Source organism: Polyodon spathula, chromosome 10 (genome assembly GCF_017654505.1).
Source record: "Polyodon spathula isolate WHYD16114869_AA chromosome 10, ASM1765450v1, whole genome shotgun sequence".
Classification (NCBI taxonomy): Eukaryota; Metazoa; Chordata; class Actinopteri; order Acipenseriformes; family Polyodontidae; genus Polyodon; species Polyodon spathula.
Window position 1 is genome coordinate 1,987,271 of NC_054543.1, and position 14,492 is coordinate 2,001,762.

At 41.6% G+C, this 14,492-nt stretch overlaps 1 protein-coding gene across 2 annotated transcripts in view; it reads right to left on the reverse strand.

Moving 5' to 3' along the window:
• The window catches only part of LOC121321709 (RNA-binding protein 20-like), a 46,857-nt gene that overhangs the window by 31,142 nt on the left and 1,223 nt on the right, over positions 1 to 14,492 (reverse strand). The window lies entirely within an intron of this gene.

Sequence of the window (14,492 nt, forward strand, 5' to 3'; positions counted from 1 at the left end):
AACCTTACCTCCTCTTAATAAAAATATTTTTTAGTTAGATTTAAACATATATATAAAAAAAACTACATAGAACCCCTATAGTGATGGCCAAATCACTGCAGTTTGCCACAGTATACTACAGCATTCCAAACTATAGCATTCCAAACTATAGTGTTTCAGACTATAGCATTTCAGACACTATAGAATTGAGCTGGATATATAGGATATGGTCCTATTATTTTTGTTCCAATTTTCTTTTATTTGAATTTTTTGCAGGCAAATGTTAAAACAGTATAATAAACAAAGAGAACCAGTATTTACATACACACACACACACGGTTTGTGAAGTATATTACAGCATAAGCTGAACCCTAATAATTTAATTTGGCCCCCATAACACAACAAATATTACAGTATTCAAAATAAATCAATACAAGACGTATGCATCCTTGTTGCTTGGGTTACCTGTCAGCGATACATGCTAGAACACTACAGGCTTTAGTCATACCTCAATACAATAAATAAATGCATAGACAATTTTACATCTAATGAAGCAAACTAGAGCGTTGACATGAGTTGTGAAAAATAGTAAAACCGACTTGCGCTTGCTGACAGTAAATGTGACATAGGGCTATTAAATGTGAAGGCAGATTACACTTGTATATGTGTGACTTGGCTTGAATTCAGAGGAGAAATGATCACCGGCATAACTCCGGTTCATGCAGCTGGGTGGGGCTGTCAGCAGGAGGGAATATTAATGAAAACAAATGCAAGATATTGCTTCATAGAAAAGCCCATCATTTATCATTCAAAGTGACGATCAATTCACTATTGCAGTGCCAGTGCAGATGCTGCAATTGGGAACTACCTGTGGCAACCTTCTTTTACAAGGACTTGAACCCAAACACTGAAGACATGACAGGCCTTGTTTGTTTCCTCCTATCTTTAATCTGTTGTTAATAAATGTCCCAAAATGACAAACCCTGAGATCAGGTGCTGGGGACTGGTGAGCATTGGGTTTTAATGAATGAAACACTATCACATCTAAATAGTGCTGCCCTTTAACAATATACACTGTCCATTTTCTATATTTCTGGTGGACTGAAAATATATATTTTTAAATATATTGAACGCTGCCCCTTCCTCCTACCAGCCTGAACGACCAGCAAACAGCAGATTTTCAACTGTCAGCAAGTCCCGCCTGTGCCTGTCAATCAGCCGCTCAACGTGGGCTCCCGCGGGGCTGCCAATAAACTTGGAATTTCTGACCACCTGCCAACTTCTGTTATTTCATTTGTAGAAATAATTCATTAGCAAACATTCACACATTGCAGAAACATACATTCAAATAAATCTTCTGTCTTTACACAAAGATTTTTATTTATTTTATATGTGTACAGTTTACCATCCAGTCTTTGCATCTATGTATGTACAGTATATTGCCATTGCTCTGCAACAATCTTTGTTTTTGTATTTTTATCTTAATTTGGGTTTAGGCAGATTATTAATGCATCTTTTTTTTAAAGAACTCTACCAGCTGGTTTCACAGACCCGGGTAAGCAGTAATCCTGGACACCCTCATGTTTGTTAAGGCTAGTTCTAATCCGGGATTGTGAAACCAGCCCTATGCGTTGTAAAGCTTAGGCAGTTCTTCCTGGTAGACCATGGACGTGCCCTTTGCCACACTGTGGTGCTTTAAAAATCTACATATTCTAAAGAACCATTCGAATATAGGAGTAGGTCAAAGCATAGGGTATCAGTGCCAAATCTAGGACCTCAAGAGCCAAGACCTATCAGTCATGTACACTGGATCATAAGGGGGGCTAAATGCCTCTATGATAAGGTTTACAGTATAGAGTTAAATATCTCACATTCCCAGGCCTTGTTCAATTAAACCCCATTGCTGTCAGATGGACAGATATCCTCCATTTTTTCATCTGTCTGCTCTAGTCTTGGCTTGTGCCATGTATTCCTGATGAAACCTAAGCTCGCTCTAAATCCAGATGCTCATTCCAGGATGCCTATTTCGACCATTTGCTCGGGGTCTTATTAATGTTTATTATTAATAAAAAGCTGTTTATTGTTTGTATTCTCATTATTAATGTTCGTAGAATACTGCAGCACAAAAAATATGCCAGTCAAGAGCCAATAAGCATGCCAAAGCAGCTGCGCTCTTAGACTGCATTTGGAAAGCAGCACAGCTAAATCCCTCTGCGACCAACATCCATACAGGAAGCATCGAGTACTGAAATATGGGCTCCTTCGATCAACAGATTTACCCCTGTACTGGGCAGGTCTGATTGGAGTGAGCACCCTGCCCACCAAGCTACAGCTCGAGGACAATCGTGGACAGTGAAGCCATTCCTCCCTGAGCCCCTGCGTCTCTGTGAAGACAGGTCTCAGAGCTAATAAGTCTTGTGGACCCGAGACACGTGCTTCTCCGGGTTGTATATAATATATATATATATATATATATATATATATATATATATATATATATATATATATATATATATATATATATATATATATAAAGAATGACAGCATTGTGTCATAGTTTAAAATGATTAAGTTCACTGGTACTGACTTACACTTTTTGTTTCTTCTGTGTAGACTTTGGCTTGTGAGAATACAAAATATAGGGTTGGAATTAAAATTTTACAGACAGTTCATATGACACAACCTTTATCTTTGTGTCCCAGGTAAAAAGCTCATGTCCTTCTTTGCCTCTCCTTTGCAACACAATCAGCAAATCTGATTTTCCCCTGGGTTAAACCCAGCCCTGGAGTCGGCACAGGTCAGGTTCAGCACTGACTGCAAGAGTCCTCTGGGAGGGACTGATTGCCCCAGCTGGAGAATGAAGCACACAATCTGCTGGGCATGCCTCAGGCCCAGGCCCCAGCGAGCAGACCCAGGCATAGAGCTTCTCAAATGATCAGGAATGACAGCAAGAGCTTACAGGGCATTCTGAGCATACGCAGCTGTCAAGAGGTTATTTTCTTTCCTCCCTCGCCTCCTAACCTTTCTTAATGATGTTTGTAATTGTTTTGTAGTTCTCAATTGAAGTAGCAGCCCTTTGGCTTGCAAGCCCACACTTTGCTTCATCACCCTGAGTAACTATGTGATAGCAGCGGTGTAGACTTAACTCTGAAGCTAAGGGAACACCATAGGAACAATGATTTTCTTAAAACAAGAATTACACAAATTCACATGTTATTTATACAACTGACTTCTACAGCTATGGGCAAAAGTTTTCCATAACCTACAATTTTAGGAGTGGGACAATTCAAAGAAACACTTTTAAATGCATCAGTTTTTCATTAAGTATATGAAAAAAAACTACAAAGCGGTGTGTAATTCAATGTGTGAAGGTAACATTATTCAGCAGGTTTCATTCTACTTTATGAAGCAAAATTAATTAATTCTATAGGTTGATGCTAAACATTTGGCCATAGCTATAGTAACACACATAATAGGTACTACATTTATCCAATTTCTACAAGTAATTTCACAGCCTTTCTCCAGCTTCGTTGTGTGTCCACAGTCAGTCTTCAAAAGCCGTTCCAAACTTTCTGAAACAAATACTGTAGCCGTTTCTCCAAGTTCACAGGCAACATTCCGTACTGTTATCATGTTCTAAAGGGCCTCTGTAGACTAACAGACACTTCCCATTCAAATCAGGAACACTAGTAAGTGGACTTAAACACGACAACGGGGGGTGAGTTAACATTCCTTCAGAACACCTGGGGCTCTGTGAGATCTAGCAACATCTGACATTGAAAAGCAGTTGCAGACTCCCTCTCGGGCCAAAGCTGCTGCAAACTGAATTGAAGTGGAATATCATCTGTCCACGTGATGACAAATACATTAGGGCCAGTTCTCATTTGAAAGCATCAGCTCGTGCCACTTCGACTGTTGAAAATCACTGCAAACGATCAGGGCATTCTCATAGCTTGAAAAATGCATTTAGGGTTTCACCAGAGAGTGGTTGTAACAAACGACAATAAAATAAAATCATTCTCATTCTCTTCACGTACTGAGTTTTTGGATTTCTCGCCGGCAATACAAAATTACGCGAATGTTTGGCATTGTCCAGGCCCACTTTGGGGGAATAAAAAGTGCTATTCAGTAGACACTCTGCCAGCTGTCCTCAGATGCTTGAAAGACTTATTTTGGCCGATATTCATCCCTTCTCATTACACTGAATTGTCCCTTTGGTTTTACTGAATTGGGTCCTGCTGTTACTGCACCAGATGTTGCTGGAGTTTGTGTTGTCAAAAAGGGATTCAAAGTAAATGAACCCTGTCCAATAATGCTTGTCCATTTATACTGCAGGCACAAGCAGGAGCGTTGAGTTTCCCTCATAATGCATTTGGTCTATACCTAAATTGAAGTGTAGATTTAAATAGATTAAAAAAAATAGTTCGTGGCAGACTATTGACAGGAGGCAACAGGATTGACTTCTCATATGTATCAAATTCCTGTAATTTGATTGACAGGAGCCCAGTCTCAACTGTCAACAGGCTACAGCCAAAGGCAATTATCATTGGCTGAAGAGGGTCAGGTGGCTGAGACGGGAGACTCTGACACCACATACGGTCCATTAACATCAGCAGAGTTATTTCATACATACATAATTACAAATGGACCAGCGATAGAGTACTAACTGACCCACGGCCTGTTGATAGATCCTTGTCATGCCAGGATGACATGCATGGTAAATGATATAGAGTGCATCTGTTAGCCAGGACAAGGAGGCGACCACAGAAAGACAGCCCCGTACGCAAGACTCATCCAGCACTGGGATAGGGAATACCAGAAGGAACGCATCAGCATGGCTTTCCTTTTGGAACACGGTGGAAGGGTGTTATATTAAAAATATCAATAGCACTTTCTTATTTTAAAAGTAATATGCTGAAATATTTCAAGACAATCAATTACAGGGGTCTTAATTGGAAGGGATAACACTGTGATTTTAAGTAAAGCAGCAGCGTACTACAGAACTGTATACCATATATCCCAGCGTTAAGTATATATCAACACCGAAAATGACCTTGATTGGGTTTTGAACAATTTGAAAAGGCTAAAATACATACTTATGGTCAACTAAAATCAGTAAGACTGGAGTCGAGTGTTGCAAAATCCTAGCAAAGGAATAGTTTAATGAACAGACTTGCTTATCAGCTCCTTAAAGAAACTGCACACCATTCTCAGCTGCCACCTGAAGCTGAATGTTTTATAGCAGCTGTAAAGATGTTAACAGCTAGTATGCCTCTTCATATGTGCAGCCTTCATAACCACAGTGGAATAACCTGTCTACATTAAAAACTTACAAATACATTAAAATCCATTTTCAATTTAAAATGTCACAAAATGTAAAATAAAAACATGCATTTAATTAAAAAAAAATTCTGCACATTTCTAAAAGTAATTGCATAAGAGCCTGAATACAAATAAATCACTCCTCCACCCCACCCCATCGCTCTTGGTCTTTGAAGCAGTAAATCGATGTTAACAGAAGTCTTTGCCACCCTGCTCACTACGTCCTCCTCCCCTCTGCTGTCAGGTGGGAGGATGGATGCTGAACCCGTCTATTAGTGGTGGAAACATTACAGGTTAGGTTAGTCACAAAGCATTCAGCGAACATCAAAAAAATTCAGTAAAATGAACCTCGCTAATCCCAAGAGTGTAAGTAGATAAGCAAGAGATCTGTTCCATGGCAGCAGTTGGGATCCAATGGAGCTTGGGTGGAAGGTTAATAATGTGGAGCAGGACTATTCGTGTTTCACACAGGAAAACGCAGCACTCCCTGTACCAATCACTGTACAACAGTAGTGGAGGAGAGGGGGGTGACCAGGCTTAGCTTTTCACAAGGTCACATCCACCCAAATTAAACATGAAAAAGGTCCCATGCCTCAAACTGCACATAGCAAGACTGTACAGGTACAGCACATTCTGACAATGATAACGCAAGCTTGATAAACCAACCAAACAGAGTTAAGTATTTGTCAAAATTCCAGCACATTCTGTTAGTTAAATAACAAATTTTAAAACAGGATGTGTGACAACTCACCAATAGCTACCTCAGAACAATCTCTCCCATCAATTTCAGCAGGTATTGGTGTTCAGCAGTTATCCGTGAATTCCAACACACCACATTAGCTCTCTCAGCAGGCTCCTCAAACGCTTCTGTCTTTCTCTCTCTGCACTTCCTGAGCAACTAATCATTAAAAAGGCAGAATGTAGTCGATTTGGGAATCCAAAAGCCTCTTCACACACACACACACTCACTTTGAAAGGTGTATATATGTTCTCTTGAAACATGTTTCATGTCAAGTTGTCAGAAACAGCTAGTATTTGGCTCCTGTAATCTGGCTTGACACAAGACAGGTCTTGAAGCCCAGCCTGGTGGTTCAGATAAGCAAGGTCCCCTGAATGATTAACAAGCTCAAAACAGAAAGCTGCTCTCTTCTTGCTTTGTTATCAATGCTCTTTGTATAAAAGAATTCAATGGGCAAGATATTGCATACTTAACGTAGAAATGGCATCAACTAAACAGGAATTTTCAGCTGTCCATTAAGAGCCAAGAAGAGACCACCAATTAAAATTTCTTGATTTGTGACCCAAGCCAACTACCAACACAGCCCCCTTGAACTAAAGGTTGTTCTTGAGATCACACAGTTGTTCATGCTTACACTCCATTGAACTCTCTACTGGGAGAAGCAGATGCAGGTGTCATTTGCTTCTGACTCTAGAACAGCATGAGTGGAACCTGGCTATGAGAAAGGCTGCCATTACTTAACCGCTAGCCTCTCCCAGCTTGAGCAGATACAGTAACAGAATGCCATTGCTTTGGGGTTGCCTCTGTTGCATTTCCCAACACATTCACTGATCAATGCATTCATCTAAAATAGCAGATCGAAGGGTGTCTGATTTTCAGGTTGGTACCCGATTTCTCGCCCCGAACGCTTTTTTCTACATTCTAGTTAAACCCGAAAACTCCCTGAATAGGCAGTATGAATAAACCCATGCGAAGTTGTCTGTGATTCAAATGCAACAGAGCAGAACTCCGTGAGATGAAGCTCAACAGGTTACCTGAAAATTTAACAATTCTTTTTCTGAGAATTAGTTTCTGGAAAATTCAGTAGGCCCAGGTGAAGCCAGAATTTATAAGAAATAGCACTTGAATAACAAATGACGCAGTCTTGACCCATCGGCGGTTGAGAATCTTGCAGGATTGAATGAAGCCGGGTGTGCAGCAGCAGCAGGATTGAATGAAGCCGGGTGTGCAGCAGCAGCAGGATTGAATGAAGCCGGGTGTGCAGCAGCAGCAGGATTGAATGAAGCTGGGTGTGCAGCAGCAGCAGGATTGAATGAAGCTGGGTGTGCAGCAGCAGCAGGATTGAATGAAGCTGGGTGTGCAGCAGCAGCAGGATTGAATGAAGCCGGGTGTGCAGCAGCAGCAGCAGGATTGAATGAAGCCGGGTGTGCAGCAGCAGCAGGATTGAATGAAGCTGGGTGTGCAGCAGCAGCAGGATTGAATGAAGCTGGGTGTGCAGCAGCAGCAGGATTGAATGAAGCCGGGTGTGCAGCAGCAGCAGCAGGATTGAATGAAGCTGGGTGTGCAGCAGCAGCAGGATTGAATGAAGCTGGGTGTGCAGCAGCAGCAGGATTGAATGAAGCTGGGTGTGCAGCAGCAGCAGGATTGAATGAAGCTGGGTGTGCAGCAGCAGCAGGATTGAATGAAGCTGGGTGTGCAGCAGCAGCAGGATTGAATGAAGCTGGGTGTGCAGCAGCAGCAGGATTGAATGAAGCTGGGTGTGCAGCAGCAGCAGGATTGAATGAAGCTGGGTGTGCAGCAGCAGCAGGATTGAATGAAGCTGGGTGTGCAGCAGCAGCAGGATTGAATGAAGCTGGGTGTGCAGCAGCAGCAGGATTGAATGAAGCTGGGTGTGCAGCAGCAGCAGGATTGAATGAAGCTGGGTGTGCAGCAGCAGCAGGATTGAATGAAGCTGGGTGTGCAGCAGCAGCAGGATTGAATGAAGCTGGGTGTGCAGCAGCAGCAGGATTGAATGAAGCTGGGTGTGCAGCAGCAGCAGGATTGAATGAAGCCGGGTGTGCAGCAGCAGCAGCAGCAGGATTGAATGAAGCTGGGTGTGCAGCAGCAGCAGGATTGAATGAAGCTGGGTGTGCAGCAGCAGCAGGATTGAATGAAGCTGGGTGTGCAGCAGCAGCAGGATTGAATGAAGCTGGGTGTGCAGCAGCAGGGATTGAATGAAGCTGGGTGTGCAGCAGCAGCAGGATTGAATGAAGCTGGGTGTGCAGCAGCAGCAGGATTGAATGAAGCTGGGTGTGCAGCAGCAGCAGGATTGAATGAAGCTGGGTGTGCAGCAGCAGCAGGATTGAATGAAGCTGGGTGTGCAGCAGCAGCAGGATTGAATGAAGCTGGGTGTGCAGCAGCAGCAGGATTGAATGAAGCTGGGTGTGCAGCAGCAGCAGGATTGAATGAAGCTGGGTGTGCAGCAGCAGCAGGATTGAATGAAGCTGGGTGTGCAGCAGCAGCAGGATTGAATGAAGCTGGGTGTGCAGCAGCAGCAGGATTGAATGAAGCTGGGTGTGCAGCAGCAGCAGGATTGAATGAAGCTGGGTGTGCAGCAGCAGCAGGATTGAATGAAGCTGGGTGTGCAGCAGCAGCAGGATTGAATGAAGCTGGGTGTGCAGCAGCAGCAGGATTGAATGAAGCTGGGTGTGCAGCAGCAGCAGGATTGAATGAAGCTGGGTGTGCAGCAGCAGCAGGATTGAATGAAGCTGGGTGTGCAGCAGCAGCAGGATTGAATGAAGCTGGGTGTGCAGCAGCAGCAGGATTGAATGAAGCTGGGTGTGCAGCAGCAGCAGGATTGAATGAAGCTGGGTGTGCAGCAGCAGCAGGATTGAATGAAGCTGGGTGTGCAGCAGCAGCAGGAGTGAATGAAGCTGGGTGTGCAGCAGCAGCAGGATTGAATGAAGCTGGGTGTGCAGCAGCAGCAGGATTGAATGAAGCTGGGTGTGCAGCAGCAGCAGGATTGAATGAAGCTGGGTGTGCAGCAGCAGCAGGATTGAATGAAGCTGGGTGTGCAGCAGCAGCAGGATTGAATGAAGCTGGGTGTGCAGCAGCAGCAGGATTGAATGAAGCTGGGTGTGCAGCAGCAGCAGGATTGAATGAAGCTGGGTGTGCAGCAGCAGCAGGATTGAATGAAGCTGGGTGTGCAGCAGCAGCAGGATTGAATGAAGCCGGGTGTGCAGCAGCAGCAGCAGGATTGAATGAAGCTGGGTGTGCAGCAGCAGCAGGATTGAATGAAGCTGGGTGTGCAGCAGCAGCAGGATTGAATGAAGCTGGGTGTGCAGCAGCAGCAGGATTGAATGAAGCTGGGTGTGCAGCAGCAGCAGGATTGAATGAAGCTGGGTGTGCAGCAGCAGCAGGATTGAATGAAGCTGGGTGTGCAGCAGCAGCAGGATTGAATGAAGCTGGGTGTGCAGCAGCAGCAGGATTGAATGAAGCTGGGTGTGCAGCAGCAGCAGGATTGAATGAAGCTGGGTGTGCAGCAGCAGCAGGATTGAATGAAGCTGGGTGTGCAGCAGCAGCAGGATTGAATGAAGCTGGGTGTGCAGCAGCAGCAGGATTGAATGAAGCTGGGTGTGCAGCAGCAGCAGGATTGAATGAAGCTGGGTGTGCAGCAGCAGCAGGATTGAATGAAGCTGGGTGTGCAGCAGCAGCAGGATTGAATGAAGCCGGGTGTGCAGCAGCAGCAGGATTGAATGAAGCTGGGTGTGCAGCAGCAGCAGGATTGAATGAAGCTGGGTGTGATTGAATGAAGCAGCAGCAGGATTGAATGAAGCTGGGTGTGCAGCAGCAGCAGGATTGAATGAAGCTGGGTGTGCAGCAGCAGCAGGATTGAATGAAGCTGGGTGTGCAGCAGCAGCAGGATTGAATGAAGCTGGGTTGAATGAAGCAGCAGCAGCAGGATTGAATGAAGCTGGGTGTGCAGCAGCAGCAGGATTGAATGAAGCTGGGTGTGCAGCAGCAGCAGGATTGAATGAAGCTGGGTGTGCAGCAGCAGCAGGATTGAATGAAGCTGGGTGTGCAGCAGCAGCAGGATTGAATGAAGCTGGGTGTGCAGCAGCAGCAGGATTGAATGAAGCTGGGTGTGCAGCAGCAGCAGGATTGAATGAAGCTGGGTGTGCAGCAGCAGCAGGATTGAATGAAGCTGGGTGTGCAGCAGCAGCAGGATTGAATGAAGCTGGGTGTGCAGCAGCAGCAGGATTGAATGAAGCTGGGTGTGCAGCAGCAGCAGGATTGAATGAAGCCGGGTGTGCAGCAGCAGCAGGATTGAATGAAGCTGGGTGTGCAGCAGCAGCAGGATTGAATGAAGCCGGGTGTGCAGCAGCAGCAGGATTGAATGAAGCCGGGTGTGCAGCAGCAGCAGGATTGAATGAAGTCAGATGTGCAGCAGTAGCAGGATTGAATGAAGTCAGATGTGCAGCAGTAGTCACAGCCATCCACATAATGTATGAGAACAGGATTTATCTTCTACTTAATTTGGATTTTTATATCAAATAGCTTGTTCACCCCAAACTATTTGAATAGATCTGCTTCTTGTTGTGCCCTTGATGACAGGGCACCTGGGACCAAGGTAAAGCTTAAAGTAAAAATCCCAGTTAAAGCATTTTATAAACATGTGAATCCAAGCTTAGCCAAGTAAGAGCATTTGAAAATGTATACAAAAAATGCACACCTGAACCCCTACAGCAAAGTAGCAGACGTGAACACTATATTTATAATTACAGGCATTCAATTAACAAAGCCAAGAGGGCATCTCGAAACCAGAAAACAAGCTTGCAGTCTTATACACAACCTGTTTGGACAGGGAGCATGGACACAAATCCAGCTGTACCAGGGCTCCACAGGTTCAGGAAGAAAGAAATGGTTCAGTTAGAAAGGAATTCAGCAGAGATCAGTGGAACTCACCAGCATGAAAGAAATAGGAAAAGTTGCCAACTGCATACAGTAGCGGTGGCGAATATGTTAAATGGCCTCATTTGTCAACTCCATCAACACAGCTCAACACACTGGATTTGGCTGATGAATGGGTTTCAGAAAGGTCTGTATACTGAGCAGTACAGATATCCATTATCCTGACTGAAACAGCTTGCAATAACAAACCCCATAGAAGCCGCTAGCCAAAGAGTGTTGATGAACAGCTTTGCATGAATAGCAGAAGTAAAATCCAAAGCCTTTTAAAGCCAACTAGGTCACCATTGATCAAATAATCAACAGATCATATACCTGTCCTTTACTTGCGTCCTTACTGGGAAATTTTTTTTTTTAAAAAAATCATAATTACTTTAAAATCAGTCCCAAAAATCCATTTAACAAGAATCTGTGTAAAAATGGCTACATTTTTCCTATTGAACAAATCCCACAATTTAAATGATTTACAAATTACACCTCCTATCACTTTAATTCCTCTGCCAGGTTTCTGCTTTATTAATTAAGAATAAAAAGACAATATCCCAAAAAACTTATCCAGGGGATCTTTTTTCTTTTTTTTTTTTTTTTTTTTACATGTATTTAAATGAAGTACACTGATGATTACTGATATACTGATGTGTTTATTTTGTGCATTTATCATTTACTAATTAGCTATGTAGAACCTGCAAACAAAAAAAGTGTAAAAGAACTGGAACGCCGGATACGTCTCCAGAAAGGTGCAAGAGTAATTACAGTACTCTGGACACTACAGGGCTTTGATCCCGTGCGCAGCTGGGAAACAGTTTCCTCAGAGTGCTAAACAAGGGCTGTACAGCCCACATGGAGGTAACCTTACAGTCTTTATTTATATTACACACACACACTTCTAACCATGCGTGTATACAGTGTGCATTAACTCATGTCCAATTCTTGCTGCATTTTAGCCTTTTCAATTGTCTGCATATTGTGTAAAATGTAAACGGTACATCGTCCTTTAATTTGCTTGTGAAAGTAAGGGCGAGTTTAATAGTGCAGCCTTCTGCTCCATTGAACTCAGCAATACAAGCCTTAACAAAAAAATAAATAAAAAACACCACAACACACACCACACACTTCCATTGCACCCACAAGTTAGATAGTGATTCCCCTCACATCTCTACAGAAGCACAGGAAAGAGTACTCCGAGCACAGGGACTCATTTTCAATAGCCTTACTCTGTATTCTATAGACTTAGCTACTAACTAGTCTAGTCTAGTAACTGTCAGGTCTACTGGACAATAGCAGAGAAGTTGTTTGTGTTACCCTAAATGGTACTTTTGTGCTTTCAATCAAAGCTCATAGCAACGGGTCAAAGATAACTTCCTTGATGTGGACAGGGCGATATGGGGGGGGGGGGGGGGGGGGGGGGGGGGGGTTACCATTCATATATACACACACACATATATATATATATATATATATATATATATATATATATATATATATATATATATATATATATATATATATAGATATATATATATATAGATATAGATAGATAGATAGATAGATAGATAGATAGATAGATAGATAGATAGATAGATAGATAGATAGATAGATAGATAGATAGATAGAATAGTTCTGATCCTGTCACTTCTGTGAAATACTTTGGCACATATATACACTGCAAATTCACGACAAAACAGAACCAAGAGCATTTAAAATACAACTACCACCAATTGAACTTAATGCTGGAGAGCTAGATCGGACTACTAAAAAAGTGTGTGTACACATTATATTAAAAAAAGTGTACAAAAAAGTTTGAAGCTTTACATATAATGCACCTACATATTGCGTTTTTAGTTATGATCAAGTATTTCTAGCATTTTCTACATTTTTATATATATATATATAGGAGGGAGAGAGAGAGAGAGAGAGAGAGAGAGAGAGAGAGAGAGAGAGAGAGAGAGAGTATTACTTCTAATACTTCTAAATTCACACACATCAGGTTAACAAGCTTTATCAAGTTCAGTTGATTAATATTACTGTTATAAATTTAGTATTCAAGTAATTCTAGTGAGTTGCATGAATAAATAAGTGCAATTGTGTTACATTAGTATCTGGGGCTTGATTTTGAATTGTATTTATTAATTTATTCACTTCAATAAATGTTTCTGGTTTCTGCCAGGTTACATTTCTAACAGTGCTTTTCTCTTAGAATGATTCTAGTTGTAGATTTAGTCATCTGTATTTTAGATTGTTAATCATTACCCTTGTACAGTAAATGTGGTTACATTTTTAAAAAGGAATTGTGAGAATAAGAAGAAACTCACTGCAGGGAAAAATATTGCAAGGATAGGTATAGTATCAAGTACTATTAATGCTTCTTATTAATTACTTCATCAAAATATCTGCCAAATCATTTTAAATGTTTTCTTTTTGTCATACTACAAAAATCAAAACCCTTAGTCTAGTTCAAATCAATGGTGAGTAGACAGGAAAGTTTAACAATCCAATTAAAACATTCATGTAAAGCGTACACATATTAAAGCTGTGCAATTTCCCAAAGTGGAAAATTGATTTTTAAAAAGGGGACTGAACTACATTATATGTATTCTGAAAAAAGTACAATTTATCAATACAAATATATCCTCATACACTGCGATTGTATGTACGAGACACATCCAATTTAAAAAATACCATTAAAAAGAAATGCTAAAGATGAGAAATACAAATGAGATTTGAACAAGGAGGGAATATACTGTGAGAAAAAAAGTAAATGCAATTGTTTCCTCTAATTCACACTGGCACTTTGGAAATAGTTTCCACAGAATATCCATGTAACCATTAAATGTGAGAAGTGGCAATTAAATACAAAAACGATTAATAAAATAATAATCAAAACATATTCAACAGTACGTTTTTATTGCCATCGTTCCTCTCTACTCTACTGAGCGATATTAAACACTGACTGTACAGACTTCTAATTATACCAGTTATTGAAATTAGTCCAGTTTTAAACTAGTGTCTGAACTTTTTTCACACCTGGAGATGTATTTGAAAAATCACAATTGTGCTATTTGATTATAGCAGAACACACTAAATATTAATTTATCTATTGCTAGAGACCACATTTAAATAATAAAACTCATTTTCAGATTTTCTGTGCAATAGTAAGTTCCACAGCTTCATTTAAAAAAAAAAAAAAAAAAAGTGGAATGGATTACAAACCTACCGTATTGCTTACAGCCTGCTGAAGCTATCAGCGTGCAAGTATTATCAGAAAACCCTCACAAAAAATGGCACTGTTCTCCACACTGAAATCTGTACCACAGTTTAATTTGGCCCATTCTCACTGAACTAATAAAACGGCACACATTTAATATTCGATACCATATTTCTGAATGATTTCCGATAGCCCTGTTCCAATGTTTCTTTACAACTGTACAAGACATATTTTATTACTACGAGAATTACATTTTTTTTTTTTTTTTTTTTGATAAATAGTTATTAACTCAAATTCCCC